At 37.9% G+C, this 15,339-nt stretch overlaps 1 long non-coding RNA gene across 1 annotated transcript in view; it reads right to left on the bottom strand.

The window, feature by feature from the left end:
* The window catches only part of LOC131384640 (uncharacterized), a 148,675-nt gene extending 138,526 nt beyond the window's left edge, over nt 1-10,149 (bottom strand). Inside the window, exon 1 of the long non-coding RNA XR_009215699.1 lies at nt 10,046-10,149. This is a non-coding gene — a long non-coding RNA (uncharacterized LOC131384640). The remainder of the gene's footprint in view (nt 1-10,045) is intronic.
* Nucleotides 10,150-15,339: the final 5,190 nt, after the last annotated feature.

Below are 15,339 nucleotides of genomic sequence, written 5' to 3'. Positions count from 1 at the left end.
AGGGGAGGGATAGCATTAGGAGAAATACCTAATGTAGATGACAGGTTGATAAGTGCAGCAAACCACCATGACACGTGTAGACCTACATAACAAACCTGCACGTTCTGCACATGTATCCCAGAACTTAAAGTATAATAAAAAAAATTTTTAAAGAAAAAAAGAATACCTGTGACAGCATTTAGGACCCACGCAGATAATTGAGGACAATTTCCTCACCTCAAGATCCTTAACCTAATCACATATGCAGAGACCTTTTTTTCCAAATAAGATAACATTTATAGGTTTTTGGGAACTAGGACCCAACATTGTTACAGGCCATTTTTCAACCTACCCCAAGTAGGATCAAAAAACATCAAGTATCTAACAATAAATTGGATTAACTATGATTAAGGCCTCTACACTGAAAACCACAAAATGTTATTGAGAGAAAATGAGAAACTTAGATAAATGAAAGGAGAGACCATTTTCATGAATGTTTAGACTTAATATTTTAAGATACCAGTTCTCTCCAAATCCTCATATAAGTTACATGCAAACCTGACCAAAATGTCAATACTTTATTAATGGAAATTGACAAGCTGATTCTCAAATTTTTATAAAAACGCAAATCTGAGAAGAGCCAAAACAAACTTGAAAAAATTAAAAAAGAGGAATTAGGAATAATCTGGGTAGGGAAAATAGCAGATAGGAGACAGGACTAACGTGCAGCTCAAACTACCACAGGAATGTGCCAGGAAAATTGAAAGAGTTCACAGATCTTGTGGAATAAGTGGCTTGCTGCTGGAAACTCCATGAGACAGCTGGAAAACTGTGAGTTCCCAAAGTGTGATGGGGGGAAACCTGCCTCTGAATACATATCCTCATGGGGGAACCTGAAAATCCAGGTCATGGGAGAGGATTACCTAGAGTTGAAACAGATTTAAGGAGCTGAGTGAAATATTAAAGTAGAAGGAGCAGCAGGAAGAGCCCTGTAGGCACTCCCAGTCTCCAGCTCAAGCCCAGGGAAGCTATCCCTGACTTTATCTCACAGGGGTGCTCAGGGAAGGCAGCCAGCAGAACTAGAGAGGGGTCATAGAGTGAAAGAAGCTTCTCACTAAACTTCGTAAAAATTTCAACCAAGCACAAATTTTCTTGAGCAGAATCGGGGGCAGGGGTGGGTGGGCAAACAGGAGTTGCTGCAGGAGTTGCAGCCAATGGTGTGAGCAGGTGGGAGGTGTGAGGTCTGAAAGCTTGCTTTCTCAGTGGGGAAGATTGTACCTGGGACAACATCTGAACTCCATGCATGGGATGCCTGGGTAGAAACTCAGTGCTGTTAGCAGAACATGACAGGAGTGAGACTGGCCTTGCTGGCTGCATGGAAGCTGGGTTATGCCTACCACTGCCAGGTTCCCCCACTTCCCTGGCAACCTGTATGATGCATCAGAGGAAGCCAAAGTCTCCCTTGGAACCCCATCCCCCAAAGTGGCCACAGCAAGCCCTGCCCAAGGAGAGTCTGAGCTCAGACCTGCCTAACTCTGCCCCCACCTGATGGTATCCCTCTACCCGCCCTGGTAGCTGAACACAAAAGACAAAGTCTTGGGAGCTTTATAGCCCTGCCCGTCACCTGAGAAACCCAAATAATTGTGCTGGCCAACTTAGGGCATATTTATATCCCCCTTCTACTACCACAGCTGGTGCTCTCTTGAAAGTACCACCTCCTGGCTGGAGGTCAACCAACTCAAGCCATTACAGCAACTCATGACAGAATAATCCTGCTCCAAGAAAACATCCTGGCTAACCAGAGGTCCTGAGCATATCTACAGACAACTTCACTGCTAGCATAACCAGCATTCAAGAAAACCAGCACACTCAACAAAACTACAATCAAGGACTCTCAGAGTCTACCTCACTCCCCTGCCACCTCCACCAGAGCAGGTGCTTGTATCCATGGCCATGAGACCTAAAGACAGATCATATCACAAGATTCTTTGCAGACACTCCCCAGCATCAGCCCAGAGCCTGGTAGCCCCACTGGGTAGTTAGACCCAGAAAAGCAATAACAATCACTACAGTCTGGCTCTGGGAAGCTCCAGCCCTAGAGGAAGGGGGAGAGCACCACATCAAGTTATCACCCCATGGGACAAAAGAATCTAAACAGCAGCCTTTGAGTTCCAGATCTTTCCAGTGAAATAGTCTACCCAAATGAGAAGTAACCAGGAAATTCTGGTGATATGACAAAATAAGGTTCTATCATACCCCCAAAAGATTACCTCCCCAGCAATGGATCCAAACCAAGAAGAAATCCCTGAATCGTCAGATAAAAAATTCAGAAGGTTGATTATTAAGCTAATCAAGGAGGTATCAGAGAAAGGTGAAAACCAATGTAAAGAAATTAAAAAAAAAATTAAGGATATGGATGAAAAATTTTCCAGAGAAATAGATACCACAAGGAAAAAAACAATCACAACTTCTGGAAATGAAAGACAAACTCAGAGAAATATAAAATACACTAGAAAGTTTCAACAATAGAACAAGTAGAAGAAAGAACTTCAGAGCTCTAAGACAAGGCTTTTGAATTAACCCGATCTGACAAAGACAGAGAAAAAGGAATTTTTCAAAAGTGAACAAAGCTTCCAAGAAATTTGAGATTATGTTAAATGACCAAGCCTAAGAATAATTAGTGTTCCTGAGAAAGAAGAGGAATCTAAAAGTTTGGAAAACTTCCTTGAGAAAATAATCAAGGAAAACTTCCCTGGCCTTGCTAGAGATCTAGACATCCAAATACAAGAAGCCCAAAGAACACCTTGGAAATTCATCACAAAAAGGTTATCACCTAGGCACGTAGTCATCAGGTTATCTAAAATCAAGGTGAAGGAAAGAACCTTAAGAGCTGTGATGCAAAAGCATCATGTAACCTACAAAGGAAAACCTATCAGATTAACAGATTTCTCAGCAGAAACCCTAAACGCCAGAAGGTATTGGGGTCCTATCTTTAGCCTCCTCAAACAAAAATTATCCTCCAAGAATTTTGTATCCAGCAAAGCTAAGCTTCATAATTGTAGGAGAAATAAAGTCTTTTACAAATAAACAAATGCTGAGAGAAGTCACCACTACCAAGCAAGCACTATAAGAAATGCTAAAAGGAGTTCTAAATCTTGAAACAAAACCTCGAGATGCAGCAAAATAGAACTGCTTTAAAGCATAAATCTCACAGGGCCTATAAAACAATAACACAATGAAAAAAAGAGGTATTCAGGCAATAACTAGCTTGATGAATTGAACAGTACCTCACATTGCAATATTAACATTGAATGTAAATGGCCTAAATACTCCACTTAAAAGATGCAGAATGGTAGAATGGATAAAAATCCATCAACCAAGTAGCTGCTGTCTTCAAGAGACTCATCTAACACATAAGGACTCACATAAATGTAAGTTAAAAAGTGGAAAAAGATATTCCATGCAAATGAAAACCAAAAGGGAACAGGAGTAGCTATTCTTTTATCAGACAAAAAACAGATTTTAAAGCAAGACAAAGAGGAACATTATATAATTATAAAAGGATTAGTCCAACAGGAAAAGATCATAATTCTACATATATATGTGCTCAACACTGGAGCTCCAAAATTTATTAAGCAATTACTACTAGACCTAAGAAATGAGATAGATGGCAACACAGTAATAGTGGGGGACTTCAGTACTCCACTTACAGCACTGGACAGATCATCAAAACAGAAAGTCAACAAAGAAATAATGTACTTAAAACTATACCCTAAAACAAATGGAATGAACAGATATTTTCATAACATTCTACACAACAACTGCAGAATATACTTTTTTTCATCAGCACATGGAACATTCTCCAAGATAGACCATATGACAGGCCACAAAACAAGTCTCAATAAATTTAATTAAATCAGAATTGTATCAAATATGCTCTCGGACCACAGTGGAATAAAACTGGAAATTAACTCTAAAAGGAACCCTCGAAATGATACAAACAAATGGAAATTAAATAATCTGCCCCTGAATGATCTTTGAATGAAATCAAGATGCACATTAAAAAATTCTTTGAACTGAATGATAATAGTGACATAACCTATCGAAATCTCTGGGATACAGCAAAAGTGGTGCTAAGAGAAAAGTTCATAGCATTAAATGCCTACGTCAAAAAGTCTGAAAAAGCACAAATAGACAATCTAAGGTCACACCTCAAGGAACTAGAAAAACAAGAACAAACCAAACCCAAACCCAGCAGAAGAAATGAAATAACAAAGATCAGAGCAGAACTAAATGAAATTGAAACAAAAAAAATGCAAAAGGTAAATTAAAAAGCTGGTTCTTTGAAAAGATAAACAAAATTGATAGACCATTAGCAAGATTAACCAAGAAAAGAAGAGAGAAGATGCAAATAAGCTCAATTAGAAACAAAATGGCAGATATTACAACCAATACCACAGAAATACAAAAGACCATCCAAGGCTACTATGAACACAAACTGGAAAACATAGAGGAGATGGATAAATGCCTGGAAATATCCAACCCTCCTAGATTAAACCAGGAAGAAATAGAAACTCTGAACAGACCAATAACAAGGAGCTAGATAAAACTGTAATTTAAAAATTGCCAACAGCAAAAATAATCCAGGACCAGATGGATTCACAGCTGAATTCTATCAGACATTCAAATAATTAGTACCAATCCTACTGAAACTACTAAAAAAAAAAAACAGAGAAAGAGGGAATGTTCCCTAAATCATTCTATGAAGCCAGTATCACTCTAACACCCAAACCAGGGAAGGACATAAAAACACCAACAAAACACTACAAATCAATATACCTGATGAACATACATGCAAAAATCCTCAACAAAATACTAGGTAACTGAATCCAACAGCATATCAAAAAGATATAGGTTTCATACCATATGCAGGATGGTTTAACATATACAAGTCAATAAATGTGATACATCACATAAACAGAATTAAAAACAAAAATCATATGATTATCTCAATAGACACAGAAAAAGCATTTTACAAAATCCATCATCCCTTTATCATTAAAGCCTTCAGCAAGATCGACACAGAAGAGACATACCTCAAGGTACTAAAAGCCATCTGTGATAAACCCACACCCAATGTTATACTGAACAGGGAAAAGTTGAAAGCATTTCCCCTGAGAAATGAAACAGGAGAAGGATGCCCACTTTCACCACTTCTATTCAACATAGTCCTGGAAATCCTAGCCAGAGCAATCAGACAAGAGAAACAAATAAAAGCCGTCTGAATCAGCAAAAAGGAAGTTAAACTGTTGCTATTCACTGATGATGTGATCATATACCTAGAAAACCCTAAAGACCTATTCAAAAAGCTCCTAGATCTGATAAATGAATTCAGTAAAGTTTCAGGATACAAAATCAATGTACAAAAGTCAGAAGCACTGCTGTACAACAACCATCAAGCTGAGAATCAAATCAAGAACTCAACCCCTTTTACAACAGCTGCAAAAAGTAAAAATAAAATACTTAGAAATATACATAACCAAGGAGGTGAAATATCTTGACAAGGAAGACTACAAAACACTGCTGAAAGAAATCATAGACAACACAAACAAATGGAAACACATCCCATGCCCATGGATGGGTAGAATCAATATTGTGAAACTGTCCATACTGGCAAAAGTAGTCCACAAATTCAATGCAATTCCTATCAAAATACCACCATCATTCTTCACAGAACTAGAAAAAACTATCCTAAAATTCATACGGAACCAAAAATTAAAAAAAAAAAAAAAAAGCTTCACGTAGTCAAATTGAGATGAAGCAGAAAGAACAAATCTGGAGGCATCACATTACCTGACTTCAAACTATACTATAAGGCCATAGTCACCAAAATAGCATGGTACTGGTATAAACACAGGCATGTAGGCCAATGGAACAGAATAGAGAACTCAGAAGTAAAGCCAAAAACTTACAGTCAACTGATCTTCGACAAAGCAAACAAAAACAAAGTGGGAAAGGATACTCTATTCAACAAATGGTGCTGGGATAATTGGCAAGCCACATGTAGAAGAATGAAACTGGATCCTCCTCTCTCACCTTATACAAAATCAACTCAAATGGATCAAATACTTAAATCTTAGACTGGAAACCATAAAAATTCTACAAGATAGCATTGGAAAAACACTTCTAGACATTGGCTAGGCAACGGCTTCATGACCAATAACCCAAAAGCAATGCAATAAAAACAAAGATAAATAGATGGGACTTAAATGAAAAAGCTTCTGCACAGCAAAAGAAATAACCAGCAGAGTAAACAGACAGCCCACAGAGTGGGAGAAAATCTTTGCAATCTATACATCCAACAAAGTACTAACATCCAGAATCTACAAGGAACTAAAACAAATCATCAAGAAAAAAACAAACAATCCCATCAAAAAGTGGGCTAAGGACATGAACAGACAATTCTTAAGGTATACAAATGGCCAACAAATATATGAAGAAATGCTCAACATCACTAATGATCAGGGAAATGCAAATCAAAACCACAATGTGATACCACCTCACTCCTGCAAGAATGGCCATAATCAAAAAATCAAAAAATAACAGATGTTGGTGTGGATGTAGTGAAAAGGGAACACTTACACTGTTGGTGGGAATGTAAACTAGTACAATACACTATGGAAAACAGTGTGGAGATTCCTTAAAGAACTGAAAGTAGAACTACCCTTTGATCCAGCAATCCCTCTCCTGGGTATTTACCCATAAAGAAAAGAAGTCATTATATGAAAAAGATACTTGCACACGCATGTTTATAGCAGCACAATTCACAATTGCAAAAATATGAAACTAGCCTAAATGCCCATCAACCAATGAGAGGATAAAGAAAATGTGGTATGTATATATACACCATGGAATACTACTCAGCCATAAAAAAGGAATGAAATAATGGCATTCGCAGCAACCTGAATGGATTTGGAGACCATTATTCTAAGTGAAGTAACTCAGGAATGGAAAACCAAACATCGTATGTTCTCACTTATTAATACAAGTGGGAGCTAAGCTATGAGTATGCAAAGGCATAAGAACGATACAATGGACTTTGGGGACTTGGGGAAAAGGGTGGGGTGGGGGTAAGGGATAAAAGACTACACAACGGGAACGGTGTCTACTGCTTGGGTGATGGGTGCACCAAGCTCTCGGAAATTACCACTAAAGAACTTATCCATGAAACCAAAAACTACCTGTTCCCCAAATACGATTGAATAAAAAAGATAAGAAAAATTAAAGACCCGGATATCAATAAAAAGTTAAAAATATAAATGAAGCCATATAGCAATTGAATTCTAAAATAGCATTTTAATAACGTTAATGTACACAGGGGGACTAGATAGGGATATCACTCAAATCATATTTCCCACTTTCTACCCCTGACTTTCCAGAGTAGCCACATCCATTGTAGTGAGGGCTTTAGTAAAGTGGAGAGAGCAGTAGGTGCTCAGGAAATATTTGTTAAATTGACTTTGGTAACTCAGTTCTGTTTGTAATTTTTAAAATAATAAATATCAAAAGAACAAAAACCTTCCCATACATGTCCATTAGTGATTCAGGGAAGTAAGTGAGAACGTACTAAATTTAGTGGATGTTAGATGAGTTAATTTTCTATAAAGGTTTTTGTCCCATCTATGATCTACAGACCAAGACAGGGGGACTAATTCTATACTTCAGCTGATATCTAGGAAACGCCTGGCTCACTCAGTAATTCCTTCCAGTTAGGTGTGTATTTTACATCAGTACCTTTATCTACACAAATGGCGCCAGAACCTCGCTCTATTGTAACTCAGCAAACAGTACCGGTTAGTGATCTGAAATCAGCTGCCTATACCAATAATGAGTCTATTGGACCTTATCTTTCTATTGTGACTGCTTAAATTAGTATTTCTTTCTGTTATAATGAAAAAAATGATCTCCATTGATTGCAAAAAGCAATGCCTAATATTATAGCATGATTACTTTCAGAACAAATTGAATACAGTATTGTCCAGTAATAATTATCATGTTAAGGAGATTTTAGTCTGCAAGATAGGAAGAAATACTGTCAATTAGAGACAATGTCCAATAAACCAATAACCAAACAGTACTAATATATTAAACATAATTAGCCTTAGAGTTTCAAAAATACTTAGAAAGGCAAAGTTAAGTCATTTCCTGGGAAGATATTGTGATTGTCAACTGCAGCTTTAGTCATCCCTGTATCTGAGGCAGACTGAGGCTCAGAGGAGAGCATGATGTTTAAGAACAAGGGCTGTGTAGTGTTTTGTCTTTTTTATTGCCCTTTGTCTCCACTGGACTAAACCTTGTTCAGGCCCATGTCACTTAACTTATGTTCCAATCTCCAGGCTGTGCCTCCATCTATCTATGCTATACACCATAATCCAATTAGCTTAAAAAAAGAAAAAGTTAAAAGTTATGCTTTCCCAACCTGAAATTATTTGGGTCAGCTGGTATTGGTTACATTATGGTGAGGCAAAAAATATAGGTCTTATTGGCTTAACAAAAGTTTCTTTCTTATGCTGCATATTCAATTCTGATTGGCAGTGGGACTATATTCTTTTTAGACACTCAGACCTGCATGGAAGAAGGCTGTGATGGGTCATAAGCCCCACAGCTGAAGGAAGAAATGTGACAAATCACACAGTGATACTTAAATCTTCTGCCTGAAAGTGACATCCATGATGGCCACTCACATTTCTTTGGCCAAGACAAGTCACATGACCCATGCCTATCTTCAAAAATGGGCAGGAAGGTGCTATCCTACCATGTGCCTGCAGAGAAGTGGAGTATGTGTGAACAATCGAAATAGCTCCTGCTTCTATAATAGAATTTAAAGATGAGAAACATATCCCCTTATGGGAAAGCTGAGGACCATTAACATCTCTTATAAATATTTTTTAATTTTCAAAGAAAATAAATTACTTTAGCACATCAGATAGCATTAGTTTTTAAAAACATTAAATTAGCAATAAAGACTATACAATTAATTTCCTATTATTATGGTTTTTCTCTCTGGAAAATTTAAATTTTTTCTCCTCAATGATTTTGGCAGTAGCCATTTATTCATTTTGCTTAGAAGCAGATATAATGTATGTGATGAGACATTTTTCTACTATCTGGTATTCCATCAGGTGTCCTGTTTTATTTAAAATCCTTATGACAAATAAAAATTCACATACTCCAGGCCGGGCGCAGTGGCTCATGCCTGTAATCTCAGCACTTTGGGAGGCCGAGGCAGGCGGATCACTTGAGATCAGGAGTTCGAGACCATTCTGGCCAACATGGTGGAACCCCGTCTCTACTAAAAATACAAAAATTAGCTGGGCGTGGTACCAGGTGCCTGTAATCCCAACTACTTGGGAGGCTGAGGTGGGAGAATCGCTTGAACCTAGGAGGCAGAGGTTATAGTGAGCAAAGAAAAAAAAAATTCATGTATTCTCTGTCATACATGTTTACAGTCTAAAATAATTTTATCTTCAATAACTCAAATTTTACAGAAAAGATTTGAGATAGGAGAGAAATATCTGCAGTGGCTTATTCATATTTTATTTCTCGTCTCAAAACCTTCAAAAATTTCCACCACCCACCTGTTCAAACACAAATTCTAATGTTTGGCAAACATAGTTAGCTATTTGCCAAAAACTCAGAATGTGCCGGTTCCACAATGTGGAGTTGGCACTGGGAAACAGCTCCCCTTGCAGCCAGGTATAGCTAATGAAGAGAGCAGAAGTTTTTTTTAATGTTTTTATTATTTTATCTAGAAAGTACTTATAAAGCCCATACTATGTACCAGGTATAGATAAGTATTTGACAAATATTAACTCAGTAACTGTGCATAACAATCCTATGAGGTAGTTCTATAATTGCCCCCAATTTACAGATAAAGAAACTGAGGGTAAAAGCAGTTCAGTGATGGAGAAGCACAGCTAAGAAGTGACTGGGGTAAGATCTAATTCCAGGGCCAGAGCCCTTAAAAAGCAAGTGGGGGTACTCTATGTTCTCTTCTTCTACTTACTCTGTGGCCCCAGTGGATTGCAGATCCACACAATTGTAGGGGTCTGGGTTTCTGATTAACCACAGGAAGCAAGCTGCCCACTGGCCAGGAACTCCCACACTGCACTGCCACATGAATGAAAAATAAAATTCCGTTGAGCCAAGGCACTGAAATTTGGGCATTGTTACAGCATCTAGTGTTTTTTCTTATATCCATGGCAACCAAGACCACTGTAATTGGTCTGTGTCTGGAATCAGGAGGCCTGGTTCTAGCCCAAGCACAGTCTCCAGCTTAAGGAATGACCTTAAGCAAGCACTTCTTCCCTCAGGGCAACATTTAAAAAAATAAGAAGGTTGGATTGATCAACATTTTACAGCCTGTATTTCATATGACATTCTCCTTTTAACATATTTGCTTGAACCTTCTTGAAAACAGGACTTCATGGACAAATAAGGTAGGCAAATTCTGGATAATACATCTTGCTTTGGAGACTCATAATGCACATTTGCGACATCCTTCCCTAAGGACTTTAACACAGTATTCACCAGATGGATTTGACCATAGGACCTCTTAAATTTTTTGATTGGGAATATTTATTAATACTTAGAGAGATATGAGTGTCCTAAGAAATGTAGTTTGGGGAATGATTAATTAAATGAATTCAAAAACTATTCCCAGTACTAAAACTGCTCTGCCATGATTTCCTACCTTTCCACATTTCCCAAATGCAGCTCTAATCAGATTACCTCTTTATTGCTACACATGTGCAGCATGTATGTCCACTTAGGGCTGGGAACCTCTCACCTTGCTTCCTGAATCTGGAATAACATTTCCTCTCTTTTGCACCATTCCTAGTCTTGCCTATACTTAAAGGCCCAACTCAACTCTCTCTGGTCTAAGAAGACCTCACAGTGTGATCTAGCACACACCTTACATCTCTCTCTCAAAACACATTAAACTCCCTGGACTCTCCACATGTGTTCATTAATTAAATTCATTCATTTATGAGACAGACTCTCACTGCTATCCAGGCTGAAGTGCAGTGGCGCAATCTCTGCTCACTGCAACCTCTGCCTCCAGGGTTCCAGCGATTCCCCTGCCTCACCCTCCCAAGTAGCTGGGACTACAGGCATGCACCACCATGCCTGGCTAATTTTTGTATTTTTAGTAGAGATGGGATTTCAACATGTTGGCCAGGCTGGTCTCAAACTCCTAGGCTCAGGTGATCCACCCACCTCAGCCTCCCAAAGTGCTTGGATGACAGGCATGAGTCACTATGCCCAGCCCATGCATTTTAGAATTAGATCCCAGAGAAAAGTCTCTTGACAAACAGCATTTATAGGACAAGAGTTAAGTAGAAGGTGAGGTTCTTGAACCATTTTGATATGCATTGCTGAAACTGAGACAAAATCTGTCTGGAAACAGTCATAAACAAGAAATATATGTGTTAACCCTGGAAGAAATGGGAGAACAAGTTGTGTGATCCTTACCCACAAAAATCTATGAAGCTCAAACAAGGAGTGATATGCAGTTTCAACTGGAAGTTCAGAAGCTAGTCTACAAACAAAAGGGGGTTATATTGGGATTTCCTTAAAAGTAGTTGCTACAAGATGGAGTTTTCTGTTTAAACCAGAATGAACATGCATTGACTGTGTGGGATTGGCTGTGTACTCAATGTGCCTCCTCTATATTATGAGGGTATCCGGTCCACTTAGATCTGGGTTTTAAAAATCTATCTCTGATATGGTGTGAAAGGTGGATGGGAATTGAAGATTGGAGTTAAAGACCAATTCAGAACAAGTTTCAGTTTTCTCCAGGTGGAAAAGGCAATGAGATTTTGACTAAGGCATGGAGGTGAAAGAGAATAAAGAGGTATTAGGCTTATTGCATGTATAAACGGATGGAGAAGGAGAGAGGGAAGAAAGAAGAAAGGAAATGAAAGAGGAAGAAGGAAGGGAGAAGGAAGAAAAGAGAAAGGAGAGGCTGAAGATGACTCCCAGTCTGCTGGCTACAAAACTGGGTGAATCCTAGGATTTTTAGAAGACTCCTCCTATTTCCCCATACTCCCCGTTTGCAGAGTTGCCTGAGTGGGCAGCAGGAAAGGAGAGACTTTCCTTCCCCATATTATCCTGTTACGTTGGTCTCAAATTATCCCTTCAGCAGAGTAAATATTTCATACCCATTCTTCATTGTTCTAGGATTGGGTCTGGTAATCAGGAGTACATAAGGCAAAGGAGACCTTTCAAAAGCCTTGAAGTGGCATAGCCAGGATAGTCATAAACCAAATTGTTAATGACATGAAGCTGACTTTGGTTTCTCATCCAGATCCAGTTCCAGACAGGCAGCTCTCCTCATCTGCCCCATTCCCCACCTTACCCTACCACAAACCTGTCCATCAAGGAGTTAAGTCACTGTGAAAGAGGCCCTGTTGAGGGTTTAGGAAAGTAATATAAAAGGAACACAGGAATCAGACCAACTTCATAGACCTTGCAGTCAGAGTGATCTGGATCTGAATTTCAGCTGTTGGACACAAAAGCCTATGGTTCAAGAGAAAGGACCAAGCTGGAAATAGAGATGTTGAGTCCCTTAGGTCCTAGGGAGCAAAGGAATTTAAGGGGATGGCTCAGGAAAAATGAAGAAAGAGTGAACTGTTTCTGCATGTGTTTGCTTTGAACCCACCATGTTCAAAGCAGGATTATGAGGGCCTTGCCTGGCTGTGGACACACTCCCTAGAGGAAGAATTTTCACAAACAATGAAACAACAATTTCACAAACAATTTTCACAAACCTCTAGGTTGTTTCACTCCCATTCTGTCATTTTTATACACTTGACTATCTATTCAGACCCAGGAACAAAAAAAAAGGAAGAAAAAGAGCCTCGGAGACATATGGGACACAATCAAGTGTATCAATATATTCCTGAGAGTCCTAGAAAGAGAGGAAAGAACGGGGAAAAATAGTATTTGAAGAAACCATGGGCAAAAACTTCCCAAATTTGATTTTTAAAAATATGAATCTACACCTCCAAGAAGCTCAACAAATTCCAGTAGGTTAAACTCAAAGAGTTTCATACCTAGAAACATCATAATCAAACTGTCGAAAGACAAACAGAGAATCTTAAAAACAGCAAGAGAGAAGCAATACAGCACAAGTGGTCTTAAGATTAACTTATTTCTCATCAGGAACTATGGAATCTGGGAGGCAGTGGATGGCATATTCAAAGACCTGAAAGAAAGACTCAAGAGTTCTATATCTAGCAAAACTGTCCTTGAAAAATGAAAGAGAAATTAAGTCATTCCAATATAAACAAAAACAGAGAATGGAGTCCTTCCAGCCTAAATGAAAGGATCCTAGACAATAACTTGAGTCCACATAAAGAAATATAAGTCTCTGGTAAAAACTAAATATAAAAGACAATGTAAATGTATCTTTTATTTATAATTCTTTTCTACTATATTATTTGAGACAACTACATAAAGCAATAATTATGAATCTGTATACCAGTCATGCATCAGACCATGCAATGTATAATGAGGTAATTTATATGAAAATAACAGCACAAATAAGAGGGTAGGTACTAGAGCTATATAAGAGGAAAGTTTTATATATTGTTGTAATCAACTTTGTATTAATGCAAATTAAATTGTTATAAGATATTAATTGTGGCTGGGCTCAGTGGCTCATGCCTGTAATCCCAGCACTTTGGGAGGCCGAGGCAGGCGGATCATGAGGTCAGGAGATCGAGACCATCCTGGCTAACACGGTTAAACCCCATCTCTACTAAAAATACAAAAAATTAGCCAGGCATGGTGGCGTACGCCTGTAGTCCCAGCTACTCAGGAGGCTGAGGCAGGTGAACAGCATGAACCCGGGAAGCGGAGCCTGCAGTGAGTTGAGATTGTGCCATGGAACTCCAAACTGGGGGACAGAGTGAGACTCCATCTCAAAAAAAAAAAGATGTTAATTGTAACACCCAGTGTAACCACTAAAAAAAGTAAAATAGGTGAATTTAAATGGCCCACTAAGTAATATCCATTTTACACAAAAGAAGGCAGTAATGGGTAAATGAAGAAACAAAGAAGACATACATAACACATATAGAAAACAAGTAACAAATGGCAGATGTAAATCTTACCAGTTATTATATTAAATACAAACTGATTAAACACTGTAATTAAAAGACAAAGACTAGAATTATGATGGGAGGGTGCATGATTCAAATATATGTTGTCTACAAAAGGTACATTTTAGAATCAAAGTCACAAATAGGTTTAAAGGATGGAAATATGTGTACCATGAAAACAGTAAACAAAAGAGCTGGAGTGGTTGCAGTATAGACAAAAGAGACTTTAAGTTAAAAATTGTTACTGGAGAAAAAAAGGACATTTTATAATGATAAAAGGGTCACTCCATCAAAACAATTATAAGCATATATGTACTTAACAACAAAGCCCAGAAATGCATGAAGCAGAACTTGACACATTTGAAGGTATTCATAGGCAATTCATCAGTAATAGAAGGAAACACTTCCTAACTCATTATTTGGAGCCAGAATTACCCTGATACCAAAGCCAGACAACTCACTAGAAAACTACAGAAAGCTATATCCCTCACGAATGTATATACAAATATCTTCAACAAGGTACTAGCAAACCAAATCCAGCAGCATATAAAAAGGATCATACACCATGACAAAGTGTGATTAATCCCAGGAATGCAAAGTTGGTTCAGCTCATGAAAAAAAATCAATGTACTAAATCGTATTAATAGATTAAAGGACAAATCCACATCATTTTGCCAATAGATGCAGAGAAAGCATTGACAAAATCTAACAACCTTTCATAAGAACACTGAAGAAGGCAGGAATAGAAGGGAACTTCTTTGATCTGATAAAGGGCATTTAAGAAAAACCCACAACTAACATCATACTTAATGGTGAAAGCTGATAGCTTTGCCCCTAAGGTCAGGAACAAGACCAGAATGTCTATCTCATCCCTTCTATCTAATCAGCATTGTAGTGGAGAATCTAGTCAAGGCACTAGGCAAGAAAAAGAAAAAAAAAATCATCAGATTGAAAAGAAAGAAGTAGAACTACTTCTATTCATAGATAGCATACTTAAGAATAAATTTTAAAGAAGAAGTCTTGTACACTGAAAAGTACAAAACATTATTAAGGAAAATAAAAGAAGTAAATAAATGAAAGAAATTTCATGTTCATGGATACAAATATATAATATTAATATGCTAACACTACTCAAAATGATTTACAGATTTAACACAAGCTTTATCAAAATCCCAGTGGTATGTTAATTAAC

This window comes from Hylobates moloch, unplaced genomic scaffold (genome assembly GCF_009828535.3).
Source record: "Hylobates moloch isolate HMO894 unplaced genomic scaffold, HMol_V3 SCAFFOLD_11, whole genome shotgun sequence".
NCBI lineage: Eukaryota > Metazoa > Chordata > Mammalia > Primates > Hylobatidae > Hylobates > Hylobates moloch.
This window is presented reverse-complemented; position numbering and strand designations above follow the sequence as displayed.